The following is a 20,011-nucleotide window of genomic DNA, read 5'->3' on the forward strand; positions in this document are numbered from 1 at the left end:
AATTAGAGGTAAATCATGCTGGGGATGAAGAATTAGAGGCAAATCATGCTGGGGATAAAGAATTAGTCAACAATAGTGTGAGTGCTTTTATGATTAGTTGTACTTAATTATTTCCTATAACTATTTGCTGACTGCATTAAACATGTCATAATATTGTGTATGTTGTGTGTGTCTTTCTGTATATTTAGGTTTTCATACTACACAAAACAAGTACAATACTAGGGCTGGGTTCACACAACCATTGTTAATGTCCGTTGCTGTCTTTCATCATAGGACGACAACAATGGACATTAATCTGCTATAGAGAAGGGTCACAGACTGTTCTGTGTCTGTTCCTATTGACGCTAATTTAAACAACATGATGGAAGCTATCTTGCCATGCATGACCCATGCTATTTTCCCTGCATGTACAACTCTATCTTCCTTTGCAAAGGTGAACAAATATGACAGAAGATAACTTTCGTCATATTGTTTATATTAGTTTTAGAGATGAGCGAGTAGTGTTCGATCGAGTAGGTGTTCGATCGAATACTACGGTATTCGAAATACTCGTACTCGATCGAACGCTACTAGCTGTTCGAAGTTTAATGTTCGATGCACAGAACCAGCGTTGATTGGCAGAATGCTATACATTCTGCCAATCAACGCTGGTTCTTCTCCTACATTTCAAGAAGTGTTCTCCGCGCTGCGTCCCCGCATCTTCTTCCGGGTGGAATTCACTCTGCCTAGGCATCAGGCCTAGGCAGAGCCAAAAGCGCATGCACGGGCATGCACGGGCATGCACGCGCATACACGCGCATTCGCAGTCAGCTCTGCTCAGGCGTCGGGCCTGGGCAGAGCTGCACGCGCATGCGCAGTCGGTTCTGCCTAGGCCGGATGCCTAGGCAGAGTGAATTCCACCCGGAGGAGGACGCAGGGACCCTGCACCGGGAGAAGATTTCAAGCAGAATCCAGCCCGACCCTCACTCGTGGACTTGGTAAGTATGATTTTATTGAATGTTGCCTAACCCTGAAACAAGCATTTCCCCCCATAGACCATAATGGGGTTCGAAATCCGTTCGAACAGTCGAACAGTGTGTGGCTGTTCGAATCGGATTTCGAACCTCGGACACTTTAGTGTTCGCTCATCTCTAATTAGTGTCAATCAGTCTGTGATCCTTCTTTACAACAGTTTAATGTCCATTACTGTCATATGACAGAAGACAGCAACAGATAATAACAGTAGTGTGAACCCAGTCCAACAGTGACCAACTGGTACAGTGGAAAAGAAGGCCCTGTCTGCAAAGACTCAACATGTTACAATGAGGGAAGGGGGATTAGAGACAGTAGGCAAACTTAAAAGCTGTGTGGATGGGGATGTGGTGGCAGTAGTGCTATTGAAGGTTGCAGGCCTTCATAAAGACTCCTCTAGAAGCTTTGGATTGTGGTGGACAGTTTTATATATCATGGCACTGAGTTATCCTGGGAGATGCATGGGAGATATGATGTACACATACCCACACCTCTTGTGTCCCATAATCCAAGTAACATGCTTTAACAAATTGATGTAAAATATAAATACTTCTCTTATAGCAGGAATGTTATATTGTTTAGATACACGGTACAAAGTGAGCAAACTTTGAAATAATAAAAATCTCAGAATTACAAGTAGTACTGATGATAATATCATTTGTGACTCCAGTTGCACTTCAACGGTTCCTGTAAGCTGCTAGCATTTGTTTTTTTCATATCTCACTGTGTTTTCACAAGTGTTTATTCTTGTTATCTTAGAGGATTACTACTACATTGTTCTAGCCAGAAGTCATGTCCTGATGGATGGCTGTTATCTCATAGAAATCTCCAGCTTTAGCATTAATGTCTGTAGTAGTTAAAATTCAACTCAAGCTTCGGAGTTCAAATTTAAACAGCACTAAATCATTGGTGGTTCCATATACTGCACCAGCAGGTTTTAATAATTCATATAATTCCTAAAGGGTATTAATAAATTAAAATAAAAAATATTTAATGAAATTGGCAACATTTATGAAAGCAATGTATCTTATGACAAAGGGGTTGAATTGATTTTAAAAATGGTATTACAAAATAGCCAAAAAGTCTAACCATCATTGACTTAAAGGGAGAAAATAAAATGGTGTTTGAATTAAGGTTTTATGTTAAGCATTTTAATTGGTGGATTTTTTTTTAGGTAGTGAAAAAATTTTTTTTTTTTTTTTTTTTTAGTTGCTGATTCTCACAACAGACTGACACTTTCATAGCAGCCATCCCTTATCTTGTTTCTAAAGCTGGGGGCAGAAATATCCAAGCGCTAATCCTTGATAATAGTTGATACACACGGCTCAGTTCCACCCCTACTCTGCATAGCAAACTCTGCAGAGCTTACAGAGCATGTTACTCTTTCATAACTGTCAGACTATACAACACAGTAAGTTCCTATGTCCATGCCCATAATCAAATAATACAGGTTAGAAAATGTAATATTATAGTGTTTGGATTTTGACTGGTGCCAAAATGGTAATACTTTATAATAATAATAATAATAATAATAATAATAATAATAATAATAATAATAATAATAATAATAATAAGTTTTTTTTATTGGATTGTATAGTCCTGAACCATAAGAAGATCACTAGTTCAAGTTTGCTATTGGGAAGAATAAAAATTTGAGAAAAAAAAAAGTATTAAAAAAATAAATACCCCCCCAAAGTATCTTTTTTCCCATATAACTATGAATCAACTCTGGAGCTGTTGATGCATACACAGTACTATAGGTGATTATTATACAGGAAACATAGTCAATAATGTCAGATAGTCAGCACATATGTAATATTTCTGTGAAGGAGATGTGATGCAGGCAAATAGCAGGAAGCTGTTGGGTCCCCCCCCCCCCCCCCGAACAAATTTCCCTGCTAGACCCTAGGCCTTTCAGTCGACACTGTATAAGTGAAAACTATTATATATAAGGGGCTCTTATTTATAAGGGAGGAGCTACTATATATAAGAGTGCGTTACTATATATAAGAGGGAAACTATTAATTATAAGGGGGGCTGCTATTAGGGGAATATATTATAAATAAGGAGGGACTATTATAAAAGCAAATTATATATACAGGGGATTATTATTAGAGTCAACTATTATTTATAAGTTGACCTATTATTTAGAAAGAGGGGCTATTTATGAGAGACCTATAAAAAGGTGGAGACTATTATATATGACGTAGAGCTATTATTTCTATTAGGGGAGCTATTTATAAAGGGGGTATAATTGTTAAGTGGCTATTATTAAAAAAGGGGGGAACTATTATTTTGATAGGGTTATTATTAATAAGGGGAATGTAACATCTCTGCCTGTTCGGGTCTCTGCGCCACCCTTTGCTCGCGTGTTGCGGCGCAGGAGGCATGTGCAGTTTGATTCAAGGCTTAAGGTTTTTGGTCGCACTGTGTGAACACGGCTTTAGTTCTGGGATTGTAGTTGCACCACACCCGTCTTCTGCCCTTGTTTGTCTCTGCTCCTCTAATGTTTAATCTGGCCTTGCACTGTGATTGACAGCTGCCTTCCTGTCAACTCCATGGGCAGGTTCTTCCTCCCTATTTAACCTTGGCTCTCATTCACACCAGTGCTTGCTATTGCCGTGTGCATACTTGCTCTTTACTGCCCCTATTTTTGCTTGCATTCTAATCCTTGACCTTTGGCTTCCCTACTGACTATTCTTTTGGACTTTGATTTGGCACTGCATCGCTCGATTGTTACCGAACCCTGGCTAGCTGACCTCCCATTGTTGTTGTTCGTCTTGTTTGCGTTTTGTGTCTCACCTATACAGGTAGGGACTGTCTTCGTGGTTGTCGCCTATTACGTAGGATAGGGTCTGGCAATAAGAAGGGAAAGTGGGGGACTTCAGCTTAGGACTCACTGTCTGTTGTGTCCTGTCCCAGGATTCAAACAGTTACTGGGGAATTGCTGTCCTAGCAATTCCCTTACAGGGAAACTATTATTTATAAGGGGGAGTATTATTGTTAACAGGGCTATTATCTGTACAATGAGCTATTATTTATAAGAGGGCTAGTACTGATAATGGGGACTGTTATTTACAAGGTGGAGCAGTATTATTTTTAAGGGATGACAGTTACTGATAAGGGGGAACTATTACAGATAAGGGGGACTATTATTTAAAGGGAACACTACTATTATTACTATTACTGATAACATTATTTATAAGCAGATGCTATAATAAATAATGAGGGGGTGCAAAAATCTATTAGGTGGCACAAAGTTGGTCATTTGCATGGTGCATGGGGAAATGGAGGCCACACTTTGTCTAAAACCAGCCCTGGGACAGGTATAACCTATACACAGCAGAAACAGTGGAGTATGGGAAAATATCCATCTTCTTCCATCCACATCAAGAGACAAATAAAATGCATCTTCTTTTCTGTCTCAGGGGATCTTACAGGGAAGCTAATTAGTACTAATTGAAAATACTTGTTTATTATTTACTACTAATTAACCCTTTTGTCTCTTCTCTATGAACGTCAATAGACTACCCCAGACTACTGCCTGGGGACACCCTTGAAGCCCCAGTTAGAGATGAACAAATTTGAGTGTCCTGAATATATAATTTGTGGTTTTGTAAAAATGTTGGTGTGTTGATAACTGACAGGAAGATTCTGCAGTGATCCGCCATCTGTAGGGAATTAAATGTCAAAAAATCCTGTGCACATACAATGCTGTAAAGCTGCCTGGTTTTCAGTGTGTGATGTATATTTGTAGATATAACAATTGTATTATAGTTCTTATTTTCCTTCAACTCTTACTATAAAAAATGGTGATTGTACTCTTTGTTGAATGTGATTCTCTATCACTTCATCATGCAGGGGCATGCACAAAATTTATGGAGCCTCATAGCAAAATTCAGAAAGGCCCTTACCTCTGCCTATATGGCATATTTTTCAATGTACTTAATACACTGATAAATATCTGCCAATGAGCAATTCACGTCCTCCCTGAAAAAGCTTTGGTTGCCTACAGCCACCACTATGGGGAGCTCAGTACATAGGAATTTATACTGCTGCCACAGATTTCAATACGATCTACAACAATTACTGTCCTGTGAGCCCCCTTAGTGGCAACTGCTGGAAAATACAGAAGTTCTGTGTTGAGCCTTTTATCCACCACAAACCCTATAGACACTGTGCTGATCTTACACAGATAATGACTGCAGTTGTCCCCAAAGAAGTAACAGATGTGTCACAGGGAATCCTCCAGCTGTAGTTAGTGGTTGAGACAAAGAAAGGGAGCTCAGTAGAAGCAGGACCAGGCAGAGCGCAGGTCAAGGAAGTTCATCATACTGTAATGTCTGCCTTTAGTCATGTCCATTAAGTTTTTATTGGATGAACTATAATTGGGTAATGTATCTAATAATTTCCATATCTATCTATCTATCTATCTATCTATCTATCTATCTATCTATCTATCTATCATCTATCTCCTATCTATCTATCTATCTATCTATCTATCTATCTATCTATCTCCTATCTATCTATCTATCTATCTATCTATCTATCTATCTATCTATTTATGTCCTATCTATCTATCTATCTATCTATCTATCTATCTATCTATCTATCTATATGAGGCAGCACTCAAAAAATTACTTTGAAAATTAGCAGAGTATAGGTTTGTACCATAAGTGCAATGTTTTGGACCAATACAAAAGGGGACTTTACTCAAATTTGAGAAAAGTCCCATTTTATAGTTTTATTTATATTGTTACAATATGGTACCATTATAAATGGTATTATGTAAGCTCTATAAATAAACAGTACTGCTTGGCTATGGGATGATGGTATAATTTACATTAACTGAATTCTATCTATCTATTTATTCATCCATCAATCTATCTATAGATATTAGATATACAGTCCTATGAAAAAGTTTGGGCACCCCTATTAATCTTAATCATTTTTAGTTCTAAATATTTTGGTGTTTGCAGCAGCCATTTCAGTTTGATATATCTAATAACTGATGGACACAGTAATATTTCAGGATTGAAATGAGGTTTATTGTACTAACAGAAAATGTGCTATATGCATTAAACCAAAATTTGACCGGTGCAAAAGTATGGGCACCTCAACAGAAAACTGACATTAATATTTAGTAGATCCTCCTTTTGCAAAGATAACAGCCTCTAGTCGCTTCCTGTAGCTTTTAATCAGTTCCTGGATCCTGGATGAAGGTATTTTGAACCATTACTCTTTACAAAACAATTCAAGTTCAGTTAAGTTTGATGGTCGCTGAGCATGGACAGCCCGCTTCAAATCATCCCACAGATGTTCAATGATATTCAGGTCTGGGCACTGGAATGGCCATTCCAGAACATTGTAATTGTTCCTCTGCATGAATGCCTGAGTCAATTTGGAGCAGTGTTTTGGATCATTGTCTTGCTGAAATATCCATCCCCGGCGTAACTTCAACTTTGTCACTGATTCTTGAACATTATTCTCAAAAACCCTGCTGATATTGAGTGGAATCCATGTGACCCTCAACTTTAACAAGATTCCCGATGCCAGCATTGGCCACACAGCCACAAAGCATGAAGGAACCTCCACCAAATTTTACAGTGGGTAGCAAGTGTTTTTCTTGGAATGCTGTTTTTTTTGGACGCCATGCATAACACCTTTTTGTATGACCAAACAACTCAATCTTTCTTTCATCAGTCCACAGGACCTTCTTCCAAAAGGAAGCTGGCTTGTCCAAATGTGCTTTTGCATACCTCAGGCGACACTGATTGTGGCGTACTTGCAGAAACGGCTTCTTTCTCATCACTCTCCCATACAGCTTCTCCTTGTGCAAAGTGTGCTGTATTGTTGACCGATGCACAGTGACACCATCTGCAGCAAGATGATGCTGCAGCGCTTTGGAGGTGGTCTGTGGATTGTCCTTGACTGTTCTCACCATTCTTCTTCTCTGCCTTTCTGATATTTTTCTTGGCCTGCCACTTCTGGGCTTAACAAGAACTGTCCCTGTGGTCTTCCATTTCCTTACTATGTTCCTCACAGTGGAAACTGACAGGTTAAATCTCTGAGACAACTTGTATCCTTCCCCTGAACAACTATGTTGAACAATCTTTGTTTTCAGATCATTTGAGAGCGGGCTGTCCATTCTCGGCGACCATCAAACTTAACTGAACTTGAATTGTTTTGTAAAGAGGAATGGTCCAAAATACCTTCATCCAGGATCCAGGAACTGATTAAAAGCTACAGAAAGCGACTAGAGGCTGTTATCTTTGCAAAAGGAGGATCTACTAAATATTAATGTCACTTTTCTGTTGAGGTGCCCATACTTTTGCACCAGTCAAATTTTGGTTTAATGCATATTTCACATTTTCTGTTAGTACAATAAACCTCATTTCAATCCTGAAATATTACTGTGTCCATCAGTTATTAGATATATCAAACTGAAATGGCTGTTACAAACACCAAAATATTTAGAACTAAAAATGATTAAGATTAATAGGGGTGCCCAAACTTTTTCATAGGACTGTATAAATATATATATATATATATATATATATATATATATATATATATATATATATATATATTAAAGAGAGATGTATAGCTTTCTATATATCTATAGCTACCTATCTATTGATCAATCTTTCTATAGATATCTGATTTTTATTTTTCACAACTTTGAATAACACATTGAAAACTAAAACCTAAGTATATAACTTTATGTTTTTCTTTTTCCACTGGCCAACCAGGTCCACTATTGTTAACTTAATAGTATAAAACAGTTATCCTCGGCTTTGTGTCCTTTTTTGCAAATAAATGATCAAAGCACATAAAATTGAATAATATCTGCTCTATTTTCTCTTCTATTTGACTAAATTAAATAATAGAAAAATAAAACATCAGAAAATGCTATCTAAGGTGCTAAACAATCGTTCAGAGAGATTTTCCAGGTGCAGTGCATATATAAAAACATAGCTGGAAGTTATATTATGATATAAGGCCTGAAAGCATTTTTTTTTTTTTTTTGTATTTTATTTTTTAAACATGAGCTTGTCTTTATCTTATATCCTTTGTGCTTTGGAAGAAAAAATGTTGGATTCAAACTGTGAATTTGTATACTCCCATTAGGCACCTTTCTTTTTTCTAAGATTCAGAAATTGAAAATATATGAATTTCAACATCACATTTTTTTTTCATTTGTGTGATATACACATTACAAAGGTATGAAGACATCATCAACAGTTGTTGGAATCTCAGACGTTATGCTGTGTTATTCATCAAATGTTACAACACCTTAAAGTGAAAGGTGCATGAGGGGCAGCAAGTTTATTTCAGATGTAAGCCCTACTCTTGAATGCCTCTGACACACTAAGGGGGCGTTCACACTTGTGCCCATGTCTGCCCGCCGAGTCTCCGTCCTATTACCCAGTGAAATTGCATAGGGGACGGCTTCCTGGTGGTCAGTTTTAAAACTCATTAATTTTAAAGAGTTTTTAAAGCAAACTGCCGGGTCTGTATGCAGCCTCTCCCCGGGAAAACTGATTTTTATGGACACTAAGTCCTGCATGTCCGATTTTAAGTTCGTGCAAAAAAAAAAAATCTGACAGCCAGAAAGCCGTCCCCTATCCAGTTTTCTTGGGGAATATGCTGGAGACCCGGTGGACGGACACGGACACAAGTGTGAATGCCCCCTAATGTTGATAATAATAGCAGTGTACTCATTTGAGCTTAGAAGGAACAGAGACAAACAATTAAAAGTAACCAAATAATAAGGCTTATCACATAGATATGGACACAATGTAATACATGTCCATTCAGTAGCCAGCCATACAACAAATTAGTAGAATACAACATAGCCTGCCATACCATAGCAATGTTCAAGGAAGTGGCATAAACTTTTTTTTTTTTTTTTGCTATTTCAGGCTTTTTAAATTAATCTGCATAACAGTAGAGCTAAGATTCCCAAGGTTAAAGACACCTTTCACAATACTCGTGAATTTATAATACATTCTATAATGTATAGATAACATTAATCAGTTATGTTAAAAATCAATGATCATATCATTAAATGTATCTAGATTCACTAGATTGTAAATTTTATAAAAGAATAGAAATAGGAAGACAGAACAAGATAAAATAGGCAACGTTAATAAAAGGAAATAACAGGGACCACTGCACAGTAGGTTATGATAAAAGTTATCCAGTTATCTGGTATTGGTTTAAAACAAATAAAGAAGCAAGAACAAAGTATAAACTACTGTATAACTTTATTTTATATTGCAGTTACAGTAATTAGCAAAACACATTTAAAGTATAATATACTAGGAAAGTATGTAATAGATTTCACTTCATTTAATCAATTACATTTAAAAAATCATCCGTGTTGCATTAGATTATTTATGTGAGTATTAGTTGTTTATGTGGATGGACAAAACAACAGAGAAAAATGGACTCTAATGGCCTCCGAGTCATCAGCAACGCGGATTAACCCTTTCCCGACAATGCCATTTTTTGATTTTCGTTTTTCGTTTTTGACTCCCCTCCTTCTAAACCCCATAACTTTTTAATTTCTCCGCTCCCAGAGACATATGAGGTCTTAATTTTTGCGGGACAAATTTTTCTTCATGATGCCACCATTAATTATTCTATATAATGTACTGGGAAGCAGGAAAAAAATTCAGAATGGGGTGGATTTGAAGAAAAAATGAATTTCTGCAATTTTTACAGCGTTCACTGTGCAGCCAAAATGACATGTCCCCTGTATTCTGTGTTTCGGTACGGTTCCAGGGATACCAAATTTATATGGTTTTATTTACATTTTGACCCCTTAAAAAAAATCCAAAACTGTGTTAATTTTTTTTTTTTTCTAAAAGTCGCCATATTCCGACAGCCGTAACTTTATTATACGTCAGTGTACGGGGATGCATAGGGCATCTTTTTTTGCGTGGCCAGGTGTACTTTTTAGTTCTACTGAAAGTTCTGCGAAATGTTATTGCTTTGATCACTTTTTATTCAATTTTTTATCAGAATCAAAACAGTGAAAAAACGGTGGTTTGGCATTTTTGACTACGGCGTTTACTGAACAGGAAAAATATTTTTATAGATTTGTAGAGCGGGTGATTTTGGACACGGGGATACCTAACATGTATGTGTTTCACAGTTTTTAACTACTTTTATATGTGTTCTAGGGAAAGGGGGGGTGATTTGAATTTTTAATACTTTTTATATTTTTTATATTTTTTTTTACTTTTTTAATTTTATTTTTTTTTGCATTTATTAGACCCCCTAGGGGTGTTGAACCCCAGGGGGTCTGATCACTAATGCAATGCATTACAATGCTAATGCATTGCAATGCATTGCAAAAAATCATCATTTGACCATGGCGCCGGAGGGGTTAATGCCTCCGATCGGTCCGGGGAGGTATTAGAGCCGGTTAGACACCCGGCGGCTATGGCGGCCGCCCGGCTCCTGGGCGTTCACCATAGTTACAGACCCGACATGTGCCGTACTATTAAGGCGCATATCGGGAAGGGGTTAAAGTAGTGGAGGCCTGTGACTGGACCTCAGCAGTTATATTGGTCATAACCTATATGACTGCTGAGGCCCAATCACAGAGATCAGTAGTCCCTGACATCACTCAGGAGGCCTGAAGAGGCCCAAAGAGGATGGGGACTTGCACCAGAGCCTAGGGGAGGTGAGTAACTTTATCTATTAACTCACCTCCCCTAGTGCACCGATTATTATACTCTACGATCTGAAAACTCTGCATAGTATAATAATAGTTAATGAGTGGTGAAACGCAAAAATGTCGGGCTAGGCAGAACATATGTAGTGAGAACATCTTCAGTCATCCTTATGTACGGATGTGTGGAGGGGCTACTATGTGACATTATGCTCTGTGGAGCGTTTCTATGGAACATTATACTGTGTGCAGGGGCTATTATGGAACATTATACGGTGTGCAGGGGCCACTATGGGACATTATACTGTGTGTAGGGACCACTATGTGACATTATACTGTGTGTAGGGGCTACTATGTGACATTATACTGTGTACAGGGGCCGCTATGGGACATTATACTGTGTGTAGAGACCACTATGTGACATTATTCTGTGTGCAGGGGGTGCTACGGGACATTATACCATGTGAAGGGGCCACTATGGGACATTATACTGCATGGGGTGCTATTATGGAATTTTATTCTTTCAGAGGGCCATTTAGCTTGGCACTTTCTGAACAGCATGGGGTCCATGGTGCACTTAGTTCACCCCTGCATATTCATAAATACCGTATTTTCCGGACTATAAGGCGCACATAAAAACCTACGATTTCCTCAGAAATCGTAAGTGCGGCTTATAGTCCGGTGCGCCTTATATATGGATGGAAGCGGCGGCAAAGTCTGCGTGCCGCTTCCATACATACATAAAAGGCACCGTAAGGATGCATTCACACTACGGAACGCCGGCGTGTATCACAGCCGTACACGCCGGCGTTACAGCAGGGCTGCCGGACACTTCCCATTCATTTCTATGGGAGCCGGCATGCGAGCGCTCCCCATAGAAATGAATGGACAGACACTTCCCATTCATTTCTATGGGAGCCGGCATGCGAGCGCTCCCCATAGAAATGAATGGAAAAAAGCAGTCCATTCATTTCTATGGGGAGCGCTCGCATGCCGGCTCCCATAGAAATGAATGGGAAGTGTCCGGCAGCCCTGCTGTCACGCTGAAACAGAACGTGAAACTTACCGAGCGGTGCAGGGCGGGCGGGCATTCAGGCCTCCTCTTCCTCCGATGTCCTGACCACTTCCTCCGGCGCTCGCGAACTAATGGCCTGGGCGCATGCGCAATATCATAATGCTTCTACTACTGCGCATGCGCCCAGGCCATTATCAGCGAGCGGCGGAGGAGGAGGACAGAACATCGGAGGAAGAGGAGGCCTGAATGCCTGCCCACCCTGCACCGCTCGGTAAGTTTCACAACATTACGGTTGGGCTCTATCAGCATGATTTTGCTGATAGAGCCCCTCCTCGCCTGCCGAGCGCTTCCAATAGAAGCGGCTGGCACGCGGGGGGTTAAGCGGCCGCTGGCAAAGTCTGCCTGCCGCCGCTTTCAACAACATATAATGCGCACCGGACTGCGGCTTATAGTCCGGTGCGCCTTATATATGAACCGAGACGGACTATAAGGCGCTCATGGGAAATGCGGCTTATAGTCCAGTGTGCCTTATAGTCCGTAAAATACGGTATATACCATAGACACACACAAAAATTATAAAAAAGATAAATATCTTATTGTAATATGTATAACAGATGAAAAATGACATACATATGAAGGGGTAACTATATAAAATAGTGTCACATTCCACAGGGTGAACAGCTCACATGGCAATCCAGAGTAGTAAGGGAAAATGAAAACCCTGGGGAGTCAAACCACTCCCCAAGCTGAGACAAAACGCACATCGTGGCGTGGTCTGACTCTCTATGATTTTCATTTTCCCTTACTACGCAGGTATATATTGTATCTCCTCTTTTGGTTTGCTTTATTATGTGCATTTCATTTATCACTTTTCTAAACTTATACTGAGTTACTCCTTGCATACAATGTTTATTATTCGGGTTACCTTGTGATTTGTTCATGCTGTGGGATTTAATGCTATTTTATGTGGTAAGTCCTCCATATGTATGTAATATATATATATATATATATATATATATATATATATATATATATATATATATATATATATATATATATATATATATACACACACATTACCATAAAATATTCATCTTTTATATAATTTTTGTGTATGTCTATGGTACATATTTATGATTTTTATGATTGAAGTTTCAGGCACATATGTTCATATATATATCCTATTAATATTATAAATGTGAAAGTATGTGAGTTTGTGGGTTTGTGTGTTTGGATGTTTGAATGTTCGGATGTTTGTTCCTCAATCACAGCCAAACGGCTGAATGGATTGGGGGGAAATTTCACACACACCTACATAATTCCCACGAAATACGAATAGGCTACTTTAAATGTGGGTCACTCACCCCAAATTGCCACCGTCACCCTCCAAAGACCCCTCTGCCTCGGCTATAGAAGCTGGCATTCTGCCAGCCCAGGTCTTTCCACGCACCTCCTATTCCTCCTTTTGGTGCATGGCAGGGTGTGGGCGGGCTAGGGAGCAAGCGCAGCAGCACCATACGTTGCCGGCAAAGTGTGGGCGGGCCGATTGACGGGAAGACCGTAATCAACATGGCGGCAGCCCACATGCTCCAGCCGCCGCTGCCATCCCAGGCCGCCTACACACTGCCAGCATGCCGGCCGGCTACACAGGACCGGCAGATATTGCAGACTACACACCATACACAAGGTGAGTCCAGCGGGGTGGGGGGTGGCCGGTGTCCGCAACTATCCTCTACCGGTGCGTGCGCACTGTTCCTTCTCCGCTATATTCCTTCTTCGCGTCGGCACCCGGACCAAGCTCCGGGGCCGGCGTCATGTTCCTATGCCAACCGGGAGCCTTGCGCAGGGTCCCCGTCCTGTCGGTCTTTTGCTCCTACTGCAGCCTAGGCTACGTAACCTGCAATAGAAGCGCTGGTATAGCATAGCATAAAACCGGCGCTTCTACTGCAGGCTACGTGCCATAGGCTGCAATAGGAGCACAAGACCGACAGCCCGGGGACCCTGCGCACGCCTCCCGGCTGCCATAGGAGCATGACGCCGGTCCCGGAGCTTGGTCCGGATGCTGACGCGGAGAAGGAATATAGCGGGGATGGAGCAGCGCAGTGCCCACACACCGGCAGAGGACATTAGGACAGGTCAGCTTGCTCCGGGTGCCGGCGCGGAACACAAACATAGCAGCGCCGTCAGAGGAAATGCCATCTTAGTCAGCTGCGCTGCGGGAGCAGGGATCGCCGGCTTGCTAAAGGGGGAGAGAGGTGGTGGGGCATGGGTGATCAGTAGGGGCTGGGGGTAGGTGAGGGGGTTGCTGGTTTGGGGGTGGTGCTGGTTGTAAGGGTTAGAGAGGGTACCCGGGAGGGGGGGTCGGGTTTCACACCAGAGGGCAGAAGGCAAGTGGGGGGGGGTAACCAAGGTCACAGGTGGGTGGTGCTGGGGGGAAGAGGTAGGAGGTGACTGTAACTCTAAAGGGGGAAAGGGGGCCAGGGACGCAGGTGGGGGTAAGGGGAGAGCCGGGGGTGCAGGTGGAGGGAAAGGGGAGGGCCAGAGGTGCAGCAGCAAGGCCGTGGGGTCCTGGCCCATGACGCTGTGGGAGGTGACCGCGCTGAATGCAAGGAAAGGGCCATGGGGGCCACGGGCCACGCTGCAGGTGGATCGCGCAAGGGGGAGGGGACAGCGGACGAAGTCGCGGGCTATAGCTAATATATATATATATATATATATATATATATATATATATTGGTAGCCCAATTTTGCACAGGTCATCCCTGCATATTGCAAAATGCTTAGCATCTTTTGACATACAAATCTGGATTCGTCCAGCCAAGACGATAGGAGAGGAAACACACATCTGTAATTCGGGGGCCAACATAGCCCCACATTTTTTAATCAAAATGTAAGAGAAAAGTTGATTCTGAATACTGGACTTCATCTGTTTAGACTAGCAAACATTAACAGTTGTTTGTGTGTTTGATCATATGTTCTCTGTCCATTGTGCCTAAGTATTTTGAAAATAAGGAGTTATGTCTCTAAATTGTTATGCAGCTACAGCATACAAGTCACTTTTCTTTTTAATGTTTTCAGACCCACACGTTCTTTTTCAAAGTTATATACATGAAAGAGAGTTCAAAACAATGGACTCAGCTCAGCAAATGGACACAAACAGAATAATGGAGCTCTAATACTTGAAAACAGAAATAAATAAATAAAATACAAAAACAACACACACACACACACACACACACACATATATATATATATATCAAAAAATGTCTGCAATTATGAGTCAGCTGTAATAACCTTTCATTGTTCAATATGTAATATTTTAAGTTCCCTCTACTCAAAAGTAAAAAGAAAAAAGAAAGAATAAACAGTGCTTTTCTTATTCAGTAAATGATACGTTGTATGATTTGCCAAGAACCTTTGATCTAACTTTGATATGTTCTACTTTTGAATGGAAGTTTAGAATTTGCATACATTTTGAACATGATCTTAAAATTAGTTTAACTTTCTTATTTACTGGGAATGTTTTATACAAAATTACAAAGGAGAGACACAGCACTGATAAGGAACATGGGCCTCAGTTATAAGGAACTATTGAAAGAATTGGATTTGTTTAGTCTTGAGAAGATGTAGGAAATAATAAACTGGTAAAAGTATATAAATTGTCCATACAAAAATATGTGGAGAAGCTGTTCCATATAAAATTGCATCAAATGACAAGGGGGTCTCTCCTTTTGTATGGATCAATAAAGATTTTCTTTCCAGAGGTGACAAAGCTTCTTCTTCATAAGGACTGTGAATCTGACGAATAGACTTCCCCAGGAGCCAGTCACAGCAGCAAAATCTGACAGGCTAAAAAAAAAAAAGGCTTAGATGTATTCTTGCAAAAAATAACATTGATGTTTATGACATAGAAGCTTCTGAGAAGTCGTATTTCCCTTAATAGACCCTTTTTTTATCCTTACTATGTAATTATTAAGTTACCTAAAATATTATTAGTTCTGGTGCATCTTGTGCTAGTGAGGCAATGGATTAAGAATGTCATAACAAACATTGGTCTTAATAACTTTACTAGAGATGAGCGAACAGTGTTCTATCGAACTCATGTTCGATCGGATATTAGGCTGTTCGGCATGTTCGAATCGAATCGAACACCGCGTGGTAAAGTGCGCCATTACTCGATTCCCCTCCCACCTTCCCTGGCGCCTTTTTTGCTCCAATAACAGCGCAGGGTAGGTGGGACAGGAACTACGACACAGGTGACGTTGAAAAAAGTAGGCAAAACCCATTGGCTGCCGAAAACATGTGACCTCTAATTTAAAAGAACAGCGCCGCCCAGCTTCGCGTCATTCTGAGCTTGCAATTCACCGGGGACGGAGGTTTCCGTCCAGCTAGCTAGGGGTTAGATTCTGGGTAGGCAGGGACAGGCTAGGATAGGAAGGAGAAGACAACCACAACAGCTCTTGTAAGAGCTAAATTCCAGGGAGAAGCTTGTCAGTGTAACGTGGCACTGAAAGGCTCAATCGCCGCAACCCAGCTTTCCCAGGATCCTGAATGGAATACACTGTCAGTGTATTCCCGTATACCCGATATATACCCCGATACCCGTTCCAACGGTGTGCCCCCCCACCTTCACCCCAGAAATACCCTGCAAGTCCCCTAGCAATAGGATTGGGGCTATATACACCCACTATTTTTGCTACTGCCATATGGTGCCATTGTCTGACTGGGAATTCAAAGAATATATTGGGCTTACATATAACTTCAATTCCAGGGAGAAGCTTGTCAGTGTAACGTGGCACTGACGGGCTCAATCGCCGCAACCCAGCTTTCCCAGGATCCTGAATGGAACACACTGACAGTGTATTCCCGTATACCCCATATATACACCCCAAATCCCCGTTCCAACGGTGTGCCCCCCCACCTTCACCTCAGAAATACCCTGCAAGTCCCCTAGCAATAGAATTGGGGCTATATACACCCACAATTTTTGCTACTGGTATATAGTGCCATTGTCTGACTGGGAATTCAAAGAATATATTGGGGTGACGTGCACCCACAATTTTTGCTACTGCTATACAGTGCCATTGTCTCACTGGGAATTCAAAGAATATATTGGGGTTATGTGCACCCACAATTTTTACTACTGGTATACAGTGCCATTGTCTGACTGGGAATTCAAAGAATATATGGGGGTTACGTGCACCAACAATTTTTGCTACTGCTATACAGTGCCATTGTCTCACTGGGAATTCAAAGAATATATGGAGGTTATGTGCACCCACAATTTTTAATACTGGTATACAGTGCCATTGTCTGACTGGGAATTCAAAGAATATATGGGGGTTATGTGCACCCACAATTTTTACTACTGGTATATAGTGCCATTGTCTGACTGGGAATTCAAAGAATATATGGGGGTTACGTGCACCCACAAGTTTTGCTACTGCTATACAGTTCCATTGTCTCACTGGGAATTCAAAGAATATATTGGGGTTATGTGCACCCACAATTTTTAATACTGGTATACAGTGCCATTGTCTGACTGGGAATTCAAAGAATATATGGGGGTTATGTGCACCCACAATTTTTAATACTGGTATACAGTGCCATTGTCTCACTGGGAATTCAAAGAATATATTGGGGTTATGTGCACCCACAATTTTTAATACTGGTATACAGTGCCATTGTCTGACTGGGAATTCAAAGAATATATTGGGGTTATGTGCACCCACAATTTTTACTACTGGTATATAGTGCCATTGTCTGACTGGGAATTCAAAGAATATATGGGGGTTATGTGCACCCACAATTTTTAATACTGGTATACAGTGCCATTGTCTGACTGGGAATTCAAAGAATATATTGGGGTTATGTGCACCCACAATTTTTACTACTGGTATACACTGCCATTGTCTGACTGGGAATTCAAAGAATATATGGGGGTTATGTGCACCCACAATTTTTAATACTGGTATACAGTGCCATTGTCTCACTGGGAATTCAAAGAATATATTGGGGTTATGTGCACCCACAATTTTTACTACTGGTATACACTGCCATTGTCTGACTGGGAATTCAAAGAATATATGGGGGTTACGTGCACCCACAATTTTTGCTACTGCTATACAGTTCCATTGTCTCACTGGGAATTCAAAGAATATATTGGGGTTATGTGCACCCACAATTTTTAATACTGGTATACAGTGCCATTGTCTGACTGGGAATTCAAAGAATATATGGGGGTTATGTGCACCCACAATTTTTAATACTGGTATACAGTGCCATTGTCTCACTGGGAATTCAAAGAATATATTGGGGTTATGTGCACCCACAATTTTTACTACTGGTATACAGTGCCATTGTCTGACTGGGAATTCAAAGAATATATGGGGGTTATGTGCACCCACAATTTTTAATACTGGTATACAGTGCCATTGTCTGACTGGGAATTCAAAGAATATATTGGGGTTATGTGCACCCACAATTTTTACTACTGGTATACAGTGCCATTGTCTGACTGGGAATTCAAAGAATATATGGGGGTTATGTGCACCCACAATTTTTAATACTGGTATACAGTGCCATTGTCTCACTGGGAATTCAAAGAATATATTGGGGTTATGTGCACCCACAATTTTTACTACTGGTATACACTGCCATTGTCTGACTGGGAATTCAAAGAATATATGGGGGTTACGTGCACCCACAATTTTTGCTACTGCTATACAGTTCCATTGTCTCACTGGGAATTCAAAGAATATATTGGGGTTATGTGCACCCACAATTTTTAATACTGGTATACAGTGCCATTGTCTGACTGGGAATTCAAAGAATATATGGGGGTTATGTGCACCCACAATTTTTAATACTGGTATACAGTGCCACTGTCTCACTGGGAATTCAAAGAATATATTGGGGTTATGTGCACCCACAATTTTTACTACTGGTATACAGTGCCATTGTCTGACTGGGAATTCAAAGAATATATGGGGGTTATGTGCACCCACAATTTTTAATACTGGTATACAGTGCCATTGTCTGACTGGGAATTCAAAGAATATATTGGGGTTATGTGCACCCACAATTTTTACTACTGGTATACAGTGCCATTGTCTGACTGGGAATTCAAAGAATATATGGGGGTTATGTGCACCCACAATTTTTAATACTGGTATACAGTGCCATTGTCTGACTGGGAATTCAAAGAATATATTGGGGTTATGTGCACCCACAATTTTTACTACTGGTATACAGTGCCATTGTCTGACTGGGAATTCAAAGAATATATGGGGGTTATGTGCACCCACAATTTTTAATACTGGTATACAGTGCCATTGTCTGACTGGGAATTCAAAGAATATATTGGGGTTATGTGCACCCACAATTTTTACTACTGGTATACAGTGCCATTGTCTGACTGGGAATTCAAAGAATATATGGGGGTTATGTGCACCCACAATTTTTAATACTGGTATACAGTGCCATTGTCTGACTGGGAATTCAAAGAATATATTGGGGTTATGTGCACCCACAATTTTTACTACTGGTATACAGTGCCATTGTCTGACTGGGAATTCAAAGAATATATGGGGGTTATGTGCACCCACAATTTTTAATACTGGTATACAGTGCCATTGTCTGACTGGGAATTCAAAGAATATATTGGGGTTATGTGCACCCACAATTTTTACTATTGGTATACAGTGCCATTGTCTGACTGGGAATTCAAAGAATATATGGGGGTTATGTGCACCCACAATTTTTAATACTGGTATACAGTGCCATTGTCTCACTGGGAATTCAAAGAATATATTGGGGTTATGTGCACCCACAATTTTTACTACTGGTATTTAGTGCCATTGTCTGACTGGGAATTCAAAGAATATATGGGGGTTATGTGCACCCACAATTTTTAATACTGGTATACAGTGCCATTGTCTGACTGGGAATTCAAAGAATATATTGGGGTTATGTGCACCCACAATTTTTACTACTGGTATACAGTGCCATTGTCTGAATGGAAATTCAAAGAATATATGGGGGTTATGTGCACCCACAATTTTTAATACTGGTATACAGTGCCATTGTCTCACTGGGAATTCCACAAATAATTTGGGGATTCATTCACCCTACATCTCAGGCTCTTGCCATATTCACCCAGGTTGTCAGTGCTGCACCAGCTCGTTCCCAGACAGCTCGTCCCGAAAAACACGTTACCTATATAGAGGATTTGGACAATGAAGACAACATGTTCTAAATCTAATGTCTGCACCTTCTCCAGAATTAAAATAAAGGCAGCG

This window comes from Leptodactylus fuscus, chromosome 4 (genome assembly GCF_031893055.1).
Source record: "Leptodactylus fuscus isolate aLepFus1 chromosome 4, aLepFus1.hap2, whole genome shotgun sequence".
In the NCBI taxonomy this organism is placed as follows: Eukaryota; Metazoa; Chordata; class Amphibia; order Anura; family Leptodactylidae; genus Leptodactylus; species Leptodactylus fuscus.